Below are 13352 nucleotides of genomic sequence, written 5' to 3'. Positions count from 1 at the left end.
CATATTTTAATATTTTTCGTAAATTCCGGAAGGTTATATGTGAAAACCACTGGCCATCCTATCCATAAAAAACTCATACAAATACAAGAAAGAAAGTGATGACTGAGAGACTTCGATAGTTAAATAAGGTTTAATTCCATGTTATTACAAACATAAATTACAGATCATGATAGAATACGAAATAGTTTATTTATTGTTTCAGATACATAATAAATAAAAAAAAAAACTATATCTACTAACTACTAACATTATATTTGTATAATCAACAGTATACTTTAAGCAAACATTTATGTGATATATTACGTATACTTAAATACGTATATTTGTCACTTTCATTATCAAATACGAACTTTTCATCATGATCACCATCATCATGAAAATCAGTCAGTCAGTCCACTGATGGACGGCCATCCTAATGGTAAGAGCGAACCGCAATGCTTGAATGTTACTGTCATTCAAGACACATCCTGTTACTAAAATGCCAACCCTTGTTGAACTATGTTATTAATATTAAACTTAAATCAAAGTTAAGGTTTATATATATTAATTGTACAGCTGTTTCTTATAAAATAATATCTTTGCAACTTGAGTTTTACTAGAGAGACTTTACTTTGAGCTTTATGAAACTCGCCAGCATCTACTAGCATCTTATCTATATTTAAAAAATATAAAGCCAAAAAATCAGTTAAATACTTTAAGATATATATATACAGCTCTATATTTATATATATGTCCCTGTCGGATACCGGGACGGATAGTTAGCTAATAAATAAAATTAACATACCATATACATATATAACATCAAAAACGAAATACCACAAGAAAACATTGTCATTTTTTGTGACATTAATAAATAAATGACTCATAAAATATTAAATATAAGAAAAATTGAGATGCCTAATTATGATTCGTAAAATTGAAATGCAAACTATGTTAGTCGTATGCGGGGTCCGATTAGGGCGGTGGGCGGCATAGGGCGGCGGCGCTAACGGCGTATATAAAGCCACGGACGGCAGGGCGGCACAACACTTGTTGCCGACGGTCGCGAGCGCTGCTGTTACCCGTACAGTTTCACAACTACAGGTAAGTTTTATAAGCATTATTAAACTTGCCGTTCCGTGTAATTTCGCTCCACTTTTATAACATGCGAAGCGTTTCGTACTAAAAAAAATATATAGATACAAAAAATACTCAAATAATGAAATTTATTCCTTTCGTGAATAAAATATAAATAAATATAATTTAATTATTATAAATTGTTCAAGGTTTTAATTTGTTTAATATTAATTAATTTTTAAATAGCATATATATTGCATAACACATAACATTTAAAAAATATTAGAAAGAAATAAAATAATAAACTTATTTAATTATAGAATAGTAATATTATAAAAAAATATATTTATATAATTAATATCTATTAAAAGTAAGTAAATAACAAATTATAAAAAAAAGAATTATTCAGTATCTATGAAATAACAATGTGTTAATACATTAATATATGTCAATTTCAATGGTCGTACCATTAAATGTTACTATATAATACATAAAACTTGCTATACGGAAAACTAAAAAAATATAGGTATATTATTTAGTTTGACATTAATTTTCTGATCTCCGGAAGTGTGAACTCAATGTAAAAAAATACAAACAAAGCATTCCTTTTTTGCTTGAAAGAGCAAAGGACATAATCTTCTTTAAGTAGTTCGTAAACTCCTTTTCTTCAGAGTTTCTAATACGAAATTTTTGGAATTATAACTTTACAAATTGCTATTAAAAAAGAAACAAAACATCTTCTCTGAATCGTCATAATAGGGAAAATGATTTAATCTAACAAATGAATCAATATTGACAGGATATGATCTTTTTAATTTTAATAAAGTACGTAATGACGTTAATGAAACTGATAATGTCCATTTAATGTTCTGTATTTCCCAGCATGAGATACTAAAACGTCAATTTAATTATGTTAATTTATGCCTGCAATGCAAACAGCAGTTAAAATAGAAATAGAAGTAATCCTTATTAAAATAAACTTAAAAAGCACTTTTGAATAGTGATTTCGTAATTCTACGAGCACATTCGAAATAAAGATTTAGTTATAATACAAGGATATACTATCTTACACCTTTAGGTACGAGTATTTATATTAGAATTTTACCGAAGTAGAGTTTACAAGAAGTCTATCTAGTGGGTACCTCAGTCTTATCTATTTCAATCGACAAGCTTCATCCTTTGTAAGCTGTGTTACAGCGGAAGGGCGGAGATAAGATAGTAAAATTACAGAATATGGAGGCATAACATCTTAGTCGACGAGAATGGTAACCCATAAGTGGTATCACATGATAACCAGATGCTGATCATGTATATAGGCGACGGTTACCACTTACCATCTGGCCTGTCAACTTCTAACTATATAACTATTCTAACTACATAAATATATATTCAAAGTTTGAATGATATGTATCATACATGTATATGACATCACTAAATTGAGAATAAAATGAAAGATGTGCAAGACAAGAAGCCGAAATATTTTTTCATATTAAGTTGTAAGTAACCACAGTGACAGTAATGTCTTAAATAAGCAGGATAGATGAACAAACTAAATATGTTGGAAGTTTTCCTACAACATAAAAGAATATATAAGTATGTATATATCCGTATCAGGCATATAATATTACAAGATTATGTGTGTACATCGAACTCGTACCGACGGACTATTCGGTAATAATTTTTAGATTAGATATTATAAATTTATTATTATTATTATCTCTCATTCTCTCAGCTTTTGCTGGTTTTTTTTCCACATTTATTATTATTATTAATTGATTATTATAAAATAGTTTTAGTAGTATTTTAAGCTACCTGTTAATATACTTTTGAAGATAATAAAAACGAAAAATAAAAGAATGTATTCGTAATGTATATACCTCATATTTTAACATATGTTCTAATGATTAAATAACCTATACTAAGTCTAAATTAATGTTCACTACAAAATTGTAATTAGTAGGGAATAGATAATAATTGTAACGAAAAATAATGAAAGGGTCGCAGTCTATGGTTATACTTTAGTTTGACATTGACCGACACTAAACATTTTTAACGATATTGATTATCCGAAAAAATATAAAAGACACAGTTTACTACAAGCAAATTTTCTAAAAATGTATAATATTTAATATAGGATGATAATGACTATATTATTAAAACCATATCTATTAAGTATATATTTTATTTCATTAAATATATATTACTTATCTATACATATTAAAATTAAATAAATGAAAATGTATCACATATCACCATGTATAACAAAGCCGCGTCTCTCTGTATAATTCCTGATAATCTCAAAAGCTTCTGAAAGGATTTCATCCATCAACATACTGATTTTTGAGGAAGGTTTGGTAATCAAATATTATTTGGTATAATTAAATATGAGATAATAAATAAATTACTGCAATTATAATAATTAAAATTTATTTTATAAAAAGTTTTTGTTATTTCATTCTCATAATAATATTGTATGTATTTTATATAAATAATGTTGACATCGTATCAATGACTAAAATAATTTTTGAGTAGACTCACTCATCTAATTAATTAATTAAATTAATTGAGTCGATTCAACAACGACCTAACCTCAAATTTTATATATATTTTTTTAATTGAAAGGCAATTTTGTAATCATATACTAGGTAAATACCTAGTAGTAGTATATATACTACTAGGTATTTACCCATTTGAGTAAAATAAAAAGTATTTTTTGAGCTTCGTAAAGAAATAGCCTAGGAGTGTATATTAGAAACCTGATTACTTACTGTGTTTATGTATACATGTTATTTATTATGTTTGGAGCAGTAATTTGCTAGGTTCATTAATTCTATGAAATAAATCTCATATAATATGTGGTTCTCAAGTATAACGTAATTTAATTGTATCATTTGGTATTCTAAGCGATGGATCTTATTGCGTCTCTTCTGTGTTTCTTATATTTTTACGAAATACATTTTCAAAGTAAATATTATAACAAAAATGATGAAATTACTTTATTTCGTATCACATAAACATTGAAAATGTTTTAAGCACTTTGTACTTAAGCAGTAACACTGATAATGACAATGTCTGCGCTTGCGACATTTTTTAAGATTCAAACAAATACAAACTAATATTATAATAATAAAGAATTATTTAAAAACTAGATTATACGATACGGTAGATTCTAATGAATGAATTGAAGAGTACAGTAGAGTTAAAAAAGTTTTTAAAAATCGTTTCACCGATTTCATAGCTAGCTCCTAGTTTAGTGAGTAGCTGTGGATGTGTGTATGAAGGATGTATTTTATTTTTAAAATATATATCCGTTTTAAGTCCGGTGTGTTAAGCTCAGAAAATCTATCATAGCGAAACCGGTTCCTAAAACCTTTAGGAACCTCTCTAAAGTTTATACGGTGCAACAATTCTCGTAACTGCACACATTCTCCCCAAGCGTTCATTAGTTGAGCAATATTTTGTGTCTCCATTCTTACGTCCGCAATAGACAAATTGAGTTAAGAAATTTTCTATTACTCGCGTCTGAGCGTCCTCAGAAAGAAACCGGGTAGAACCCTTGAGACCTGAAAACGTGACCTCCGAGTTACGTGCATAGTAGCTGATGAAGTGAGATTGATCATTTGATGTTTTTGAGAACGCGTTGACTTTTGAGGCCTCTATCGTACACTAACTGAGCCCGTCATGTCCTGTTTGTATAACTGTTTAGTTTTTAAATGACTAGAATAAATGAAACACTACTTTAAGTGAAGCTTGGCATAATATATTAATGGAAATAGCACGTAATCGCACATAAACGCACGGATAAATAGACAAAAATTACAACAATCATTATTTTGGATCCTATTACATTGCAATAAAATCGCCCAATAATAAATTTAGTTCATTCATATAACTTTACAGACAGGTTACTGCTGTATAGATTAGTTGTATTGTTACTATACGTATAGGTTGCCTAACAGGGATGAATAGAAGACCTCAAATAACTGGATAAGGAAGCAGATGATGGTGATGATGATGATTGCATAAGTCTAACTAGTACTACCCTTGGGTAAACTGTATACAAAATCGATGGCATGGGTACCTCTATCACACATATTTAACCAAACAGCTTCTTTTGTAAGCTGTGTTTGAGATGTAAGGTGTAATATGTATGTCAGTGAAATTATGGGGTGCGACAGTATAATATTATAGTTTTTGAGAATGGCAATTCACGAGGGATACCATCGACATCATGGTGACGTGGCCCTGGTGGTAATCTTGTAGATATATAAGCGATGATAATCACTATCTATCTGTTGAAACAATCACATGTTTGCTAATACATAAAAACAAAACTAAAAATTTGTTTCAACTTATGCCATTGAATAATTTACTTATTTAATAATAATAATGCATAAAATATTCGAACGCACATACAAAGTTTCCAGCATAAAGTATTACTTACATACGAAACTTTGAATATCGGCTTTCATCATTGAAAAAAATATGTAAATTATAATAGAAATTTCTGGGGTTATAAGATTTGTTTTGTTTTAACAGTCTCATGTTTATACTATTTCTTGTACGAAATATGTTCACAAGATGGCATAACAGTATACGCTACGATTACCATCAGATGGGCCGTATGTTTATTTGTCACCTACGTTTCTACCATACAAAAAATGTAACAAACTTTTATAAATATTATTATTTTAACATATTTATTTTATAATGTAATAGTTAAATGTAATGTAATCTATGTGACTGACTATACCAAAACACTTGTTAATACCTTAAAATTATCATCTTAGAAATTATTATTGATAAAAATGCTTATGTAAAATACGTCATAATGTTGTAAATAGTATAATTGTAGTAAGTCTATAAAATTATAAACAAAAAACAATATATTAACGAACGAAATAGTGCTTAGCAAATCAATCAAACAAATAGGCGGTAGAAATGTATTTATTGAATTACTGAATTTATAAATGTTTTAACTATGATTATATTGGAACAAAATAGCTTTATATTATTAGTTTTAATGAAATTCCTATGTCGCGATTTTTTGTTGGATAATCAAGTAACGATAGTTGAATATACTGCTGGCACATTACATTCGTATACAAAGCTGTACTCCAGGCAGCTTGTGATTAGACTAGAGCAACCTAGTCGAAACGTCAAGTGACGTAAATACCTTACTTACCCATAGAACTATTTGTGATAAGACACGGTTATCAAAATATATTAGTGATGTGTACAACTGCAAATTTTTAAAAATAATAAGTGTTCGTTGTCACGATAGTCTAGCAACACTGAGTTAATACCTTTAATAACAATAAATAAGAAAAGGAGAAGATAAATTGTGCAGTAATGATACCTTGCTTCAGTCACGAAATACTCTGTAAGTAGCACGTCCAGACAAAAAGGCTCGGATATTTCAAACTTTATTATGCTCTTGATAAATAGCTACACTTTGTTTTAGCCATCTAGGTATTTCAACTAAATAAATAGTTTTTAACATGACTTTTAAAGTATAAAAAACTGATATAGGTATTTGTGTTAATTTTCAACTTAAAACTGGTGGTCCATGATAATATATGATATACATATTTTAATAAAGAAATCATTACTTTACTAAATATAATATAATTTTAGAGGTACCATTTTTTTAAATAATATAAATATTTAAGATATGATGACTAAAAGAAAACTTAAAGGAAATAAATCGCAAAGAAAATAAGATTCGATTTTAGTAATGAACAATCTTTTTCGTGTATCATTTCTATGTCAAGGATTATATTAGTTTGATATCATAATAATAATGTATAAGTTACGTTTACTATTTAGTAGATGTAGCTACATTCAACAGGATTTATAATTCAAACATTTTTGAACACTGACTAATTACAAATATACAAAATTCGTCGCTAATTTTCACATCCATAACGTTGTGGGACGGCTTTGTAGGATTGATATTATAAATATATTGCAACAGGCAAAATGTAATTATAAATCATATTGTACTCTTCAACCAGTATTCCGTTGTGAAATATTCATAATCTAGATCTCTGTGATCAAATATTCACTGAATATGTATAAATCTTTTATAAAATTGTTTTAATGGCTTTTCTAATGGAACGAAATTGTACAAGGGCTTCTCAATTAATTCGACGCTACCTGTAGTGTTGCTTTATATTTTAACTATATATTGGCGACGGGTATCAATTTCTAGCAGGCCTACGTCTTAACGGACCGTAAGCGATACTTTTATTATATTTACAAAAAAATATTATCCAGTATTTAAGCACTCATTAAAATCCACCTTTATCACTAAGGGGTATAAAAATTCTACTAACCTACTAGATATCTAGCCTACTTCTTATATCTACCAAATATGCACCTATAGTATAAATTTATAATAGTTGGTTAAGTAGTTTCGTAGGACTTCGATAATAAATACTGTGACATGAAATTGGATAAAGTGTTATTTTTAAATTGCCAACTGGTATGAAACTAAATGGAAGTGGAAGGTAAGAATGCCAGTAAATGATGAAATATGTCTTTAATGTGAAAGAATATTATTCATCGTTCCTATCAACATTTATAAATATTGCTTTCGCCTTTTGACGTTAATTAGTTATTACCATTTTGTCAATTTGACTCTAACTTCATTCCTCGTATGTCAATCTTTGTTTATCCCCGAAATACACACTCGTTTCAATATTCATGCACTTTAAACAGTTCTTGATTTTGTTTGTCTCGTCGTGAATTCCCTTGCTACTCGCTTCGGTGATAAATGTAAAAGATAAACGTTGTATATTTTGAAACTGAGAAATACAATTTACTTTTCACATGTTGTTATCTTTTATTTTACGTTGTCATAGGGTCCAATTTCTATTCTCGCTAATTCACAAAAAGACTTACTGATAATTTAGTTAGTGAGTTGAAAAGTAACTTAGAATACCAGCTAGAGAGATATTTAATGGTTTCGATTTATAAAACAAAAATAAAAGTATTACTTTTGTAAACTTATTATATCGAAAAAAAAACAGAAAGTGTTACTGTAACACTTTACTTTTTTTATTATAATAGTTTTTTATTATTCAGTTAAAAGAAAAAACGTCATGAAAACGTCATGTAACAACGAGTTTTGTGTGGGTAATAAAATTGTACATGAAGCACCCCTTTGTATATTCAATATTGTATTTTTAATGTATTTCTACTTCTCTTATAATGTTTTGTTTTCCTCTTTGTTACATATATTATTATATATATCGACTTTTGAAATAAATTCCTTGCGTTTCGCTCATATCACTCGTTAAAATAATGAAATGTTATTCTCAATATGATTGCTGAGAAGGAATAACAGTAATAGATTTTATTGTAGAGCTTCCTTTGAACTTACATTGAATATATCACTACATTAAAAAAAATGTTAATACTTACAAATATGTATTTTTTTTATTTCGTTGTTATATGTTGGCGTCTTAACGGCTAATTTTATAGTTACAAATTTAGAAAATACATATAAGCATCTAATTTACAAACTAATTAATATCGGTTATTATTGTTACTTATATGAATAACTCATATTAATTAATTTGTAATACCGATGCCTTTAGAAATTAATTGCCATCGAAGCTATTTCCTCATCACCATGAGTCTTAAGTTTTTTTTAATGTGTAATGGGGGTTGTCTGGAAACCAGCGCTGTATAGATGCACCTCATTGAGGTTGTACTTAGTTGTTATGTTGGCAATAAATAAGTAATCTATATATCTTACGTTTGATAACTGTTACACCATACCAAATCCATAGTTTTGGTAGATAGTATTAACATGCATGAAACTGACATGTCCCCCGTGTAATTTGTACACGAATTATGCCACTCACAGTTATTCTATTAACAATATTATTGATGACAATATTGCATCAATATTTATGCAGTATGAGTAGTATATAGATTTAATCTTCGGATTAATGAAAAAATATTTTTTTTTCGTGGTATTAATTTCTTGTCTCTATGTGGTCTCTGTTTGTTGTAACCATTCAGTGATCCTTCAGTTAAATTTCAAAACATTTAAGCCTTTTACTTTGTTAATATGTAGCGTGTATTATTATTACACAGGACTGAGATAAAATGTCACGAATCCAGTAATTTTTGAAATTTGCATTATTGACGGCTAAAATAGGCAAGTCTGATCCACGCAGATGACTTTTTACAGTCTCCTTATCTCTATTAATACTACTTCTAATCATACATATTTTAATCACATTACTTTAATAATTAATTTTACTATAATAGTATTTTTTTAATAATAATATATTCATTTTTCGTCACAAAAATATACGTAATATAAAGTGATGCATGCCTTTGAGGCATGTAAAATTCTACGCTAAAATACAGATTTGTAGAGAACTGGTAAGCGGTCGCCCCTAATAACCCCCAGGTCTCCAGTAATTTTACTGTAATACCACTTATCTGCCTTTAGATTATACCATTTATCCGTTAGAAAGAAGTTTTTAAAAACTTTGTTAATAAGCGCACACTATTGCCAAGTGTAGTCCATGGATAACTAACCTTTTCCCCCGCATACGTGGAGATTAATTAGTTCTTAATAACTGTTTCTAAGTCTTTGGCTTCGGCTTTAATTTGCTAATTATCTTTTAAATTGCTAAATTACTTTGGTAAGTCGTTTTAAATGCTCAGATATTGTGATCTTTATAGCTATGTATAATTATAAGCGTATTTTAATAGTAATTAATATAAATTACAAATGCTTATGCGGTATTATGTAACTATCAAAATAATGTTTAAAGATTATTGGTATAGTGATCTTGTACATATTTTTAAAATTTTTTTAAATGAATTTTATGATTTAACCATTAGTTTTAAGAGTGAACCGCATGGTGGTCAATTTGATCACATTACTCATCTGTCACTTTATTTTGGTAATCATATGAAAGGTTATTATCTTAATAACATAAGTAGTAGTAACTAGCAGCCTGACTTGGTTCTGACCGTGAGCATAACTTTATTATGTCACTAGCTGTGCCCGCGGTTTCATCCGCGTTAAACTTCAATAAATTTTATTACGATGCATAAGCTATATTACTGTCATCAAAATCCGTTCAGAAGTTTTTAAGAAACAATCATCCATCCATACTCACAAACTTTCGCGTTTATAATATTATTAAGATATATGTAATTATATTGACATATATAAATTTGGAATAATTGGGGACCTAGGGGACTAGTTGTCTAATTGTTAGTATTTTACCACCCCAGGTCGACTTCCACGCGATTCCCTTTCGCTAAGATGGGTTACCATTATTACCCATGTTAGCGAAAGGGATTTTTTATGGATAGCAATGGAAATGGATAGGTGCATCCGCTTACGCTAACAGTATATGGATTATACTAGCAGAGGATGATAGGATGACCATGACGTCAGATATCTTGTACTGTGTAATCTGCGTAAGCGAGTGCACCTTTCCATTGCTATCCATAAAAAATCCTGGGACATTATTATATTTCAAACAGTTAAAGAATTTTAAAAATCTTTTTCTTTTGATATTAATATAGTATACATATTATGTCTGTGCATAGGTAGTCAATATAATATTAATACTTAATTAAATTTTACTGAAATTTGATAAACCCATAATACTAACTATAACCATTGATAAATAGAGTAGACATGTACTTATATTATTTTTAATACTTACACGTTGGTAAAGCCGAATTTAGTAACGTTATTTAGAATTTTTCAACAAAAATCTGCGCATTTTGTAAATAAATTGCATACAATCTATAAACCGGCGCGACGCCTTAACTACCCTACCCCTCCTTTATCTCAAGATATTTTTCAAAACCTTTTAAGAACGTAGGGATTATATAACCGTGTTATCATATAGTAAATTTTGTTGTAAAAATATACTAGTATATTTATTACAAAAAAACAATATTTTCTTGTTAAGTGTAAGCAGCGTTTTCGTAGCCGATTCAATAAAAATTTTAGTGAATATTTTCTTTCTAACGAATTTCTTTTATTTGATTTATCATTAGTCGTTCATTTAACAATCGGATTTTGTATTTGTTAGAATTATTACCATGCTGATACCATACTTATATTAATCTTTTTCTGTGTATATCATATTCTACCATGACTGATATATTTTATTTAGTTACTTTAATATCATTAAGAATAATTATACGAATAATAATTGGGTAATGAGTACATGTATAATCTGTAGAATTCAGAATAAACAGCATAAACTTGTAATTTGTACTTTTAAATTTTAAATTATTACTTGTAGTTTTTTTTATAACGAACAATAATTTATTTTATGAATATGTAATATGTGGAAATGTTTGTAGTAAAATATTTAAATGTTCGATTCTCCTTCGGCCGCAAGCGGTTGAACGGATTCGAATTAGAAAGCAAGTGGATATAAAATGATAATAAAAACATATTTTAGGTAGTTTTATTATAGAAATACCTTTTCTAAATGTAAATCCACAATACATATATGTATATTTGTATCACATTTCACAACTTCAAAGGTCAAAATATCAATATTTAGCCTTTTATGTAAAATCGAGAATTCAATACCTGCCAAATTGAAGAAGTAGAAATATTATAAACCTAATGTTGAATATGGAACATTATAATGTCTGTAAGTCGTATTGGGGTCGTATAGAGGCAATGCGCATGTGACACTTATGTCTATTGCGTTACCATCTGTCAAGTCGTATGCTTAACTGTCTTTTTGTGATAATTATTATATAAAAGTACAAAATAAATATAATACTAAATAAGTATATTTAGCATAGTGTTACTTGTTTTGTGCCTTGGCCTAGTTTATTTTTCATCAAAGTCAACTTTTCATTCAATTAATACAGTAATTAATATTTTTATTTTAGGTAACAACGTTAACATCGATAATAAATAACTGATATTAAATACACATATTTATAATTATACTTAGATAGATAGACAGATTATTTCCTTTCCGGTCCATCTACCTTCAAGCCAAATCCTTTCTTCAATTATAGACTAACGTGGTAGTCCGAGAGAATTAAATGTTATTATCTTCTGTTCTTACAAACAATTATTGCTTCATTCACATTCATAACTCGTATCATTCCTACGCGTCAGTTCCGGACACTCTTGACTCCATTTCCTATCAATCTGAATGTAAGATTAGGTATACAGTTCTCCAATATCTAATCAGTTTAGGCACTTACTCCAAGGGTCAACCAATAGATACATTGATAATACTATACAATACATTAGATAACGCTAATTACACTGATTGTATAGGAAATTTTTCTAATATTATTTTCCTACTTCGTTAATATTTATTTTGAAAGCGTCGTAGTCTAGTGGTTAGTCAATAAAACCCAAAAGGTCGTGAGTTCAAATAGGTTGACAACAAAAAGTTTGAGTGTAAAAATATATATCTGGCTGACTCTCCGCTGAAACACCGATAATAAAACAATAAATAACCGGCCAGATCGCTTCTGCAACTGATTCAAACTTTAGATTGAAATACACTTACCAAAATATTGTATTCACCATGAAGTTCTCAATTGACAATGTCTCTAACTATTCCATCTGAGATAATAGTCGTGATGTTATATTTATACTAATACTAATACCTCGCAAATGTTGTTTTGCAATATAAATTAAAATCGCTTTTAAAAAATAGGGGATGATGGTAAAGGCAAATTTCGGGTTGTATGTATTTTTAATGTTGTATCATACAATAAATTAAAAAAATAAAATATTCAGATGTGTTTCACCCTTATCATTGACGGGTATGAAAAATATATGTTGACCGATTCTGAGAAACCGATATGCATATAAAATTTCATAAAAATCGATCAACCCATTTCGGGGGAATTTGGCAACAAACACCGCGACGAGAATTTTATATATTACATTTTACGTCAATATATGTTAAAATAGGCACGTGTCGCCGATTTTGATGTACTTTTGTCGAAATAAACACATTACACCTTACTATTTTTGAAGCTTTGTCTTCCTATCTTTTTAATAATCCTTTTACACTGCATATTTTTAGCATAAAATATTTGGGGTCGAGGAATAATTTGGATGTAGACATCTTTTTATTTCATGCTGAATAACCCGCTGTTGAAATTAAAACCCTGAATTTCGTTTCACAGAAAATGTGAAGTATTTTATTTCGGGCAAGCGTCATTATATACATAGCGATATTAGTAAACAAAATTATACTTTACTTAATACATTATATGTATAAATTTTTAAATCACTGATATACATATTA

General features: G+C 28.6%; 1 protein-coding gene across 1 annotated transcript in view; it reads left to right on the top strand.

Annotated features, from left to right (window-relative positions):
* Window positions 1-1002: 1002 nt before the first annotated feature.
* The window catches only part of LOC131844959 (diuretic hormone class 2), a 75356-nt gene continuing 63006 nt past the window's right edge, over window positions 1003-13352 (top strand). Inside the window, exon 1 of the mRNA XM_059193954.1 lies at window positions 1003-1083. The gene's annotated coding sequence lies outside the window, so the exon portion shown is untranslated. The remainder of the gene's footprint in view (window positions 1084-13352) is intronic.

This window comes from Achroia grisella, unplaced genomic scaffold (assembly GCF_030625045.1).
Source record: "Achroia grisella isolate CSIRO2021 unplaced genomic scaffold, CSIRO_AGI_Agris_v1 utg445, whole genome shotgun sequence".
In the NCBI taxonomy this organism is placed as follows: domain Eukaryota; kingdom Metazoa; phylum Arthropoda; class Insecta; order Lepidoptera; family Pyralidae; genus Achroia; species Achroia grisella.
The sequence above is the reverse complement of the archived record's forward strand: the minus strand, read 5'-3'. Positions and strand labels throughout refer to the sequence as shown.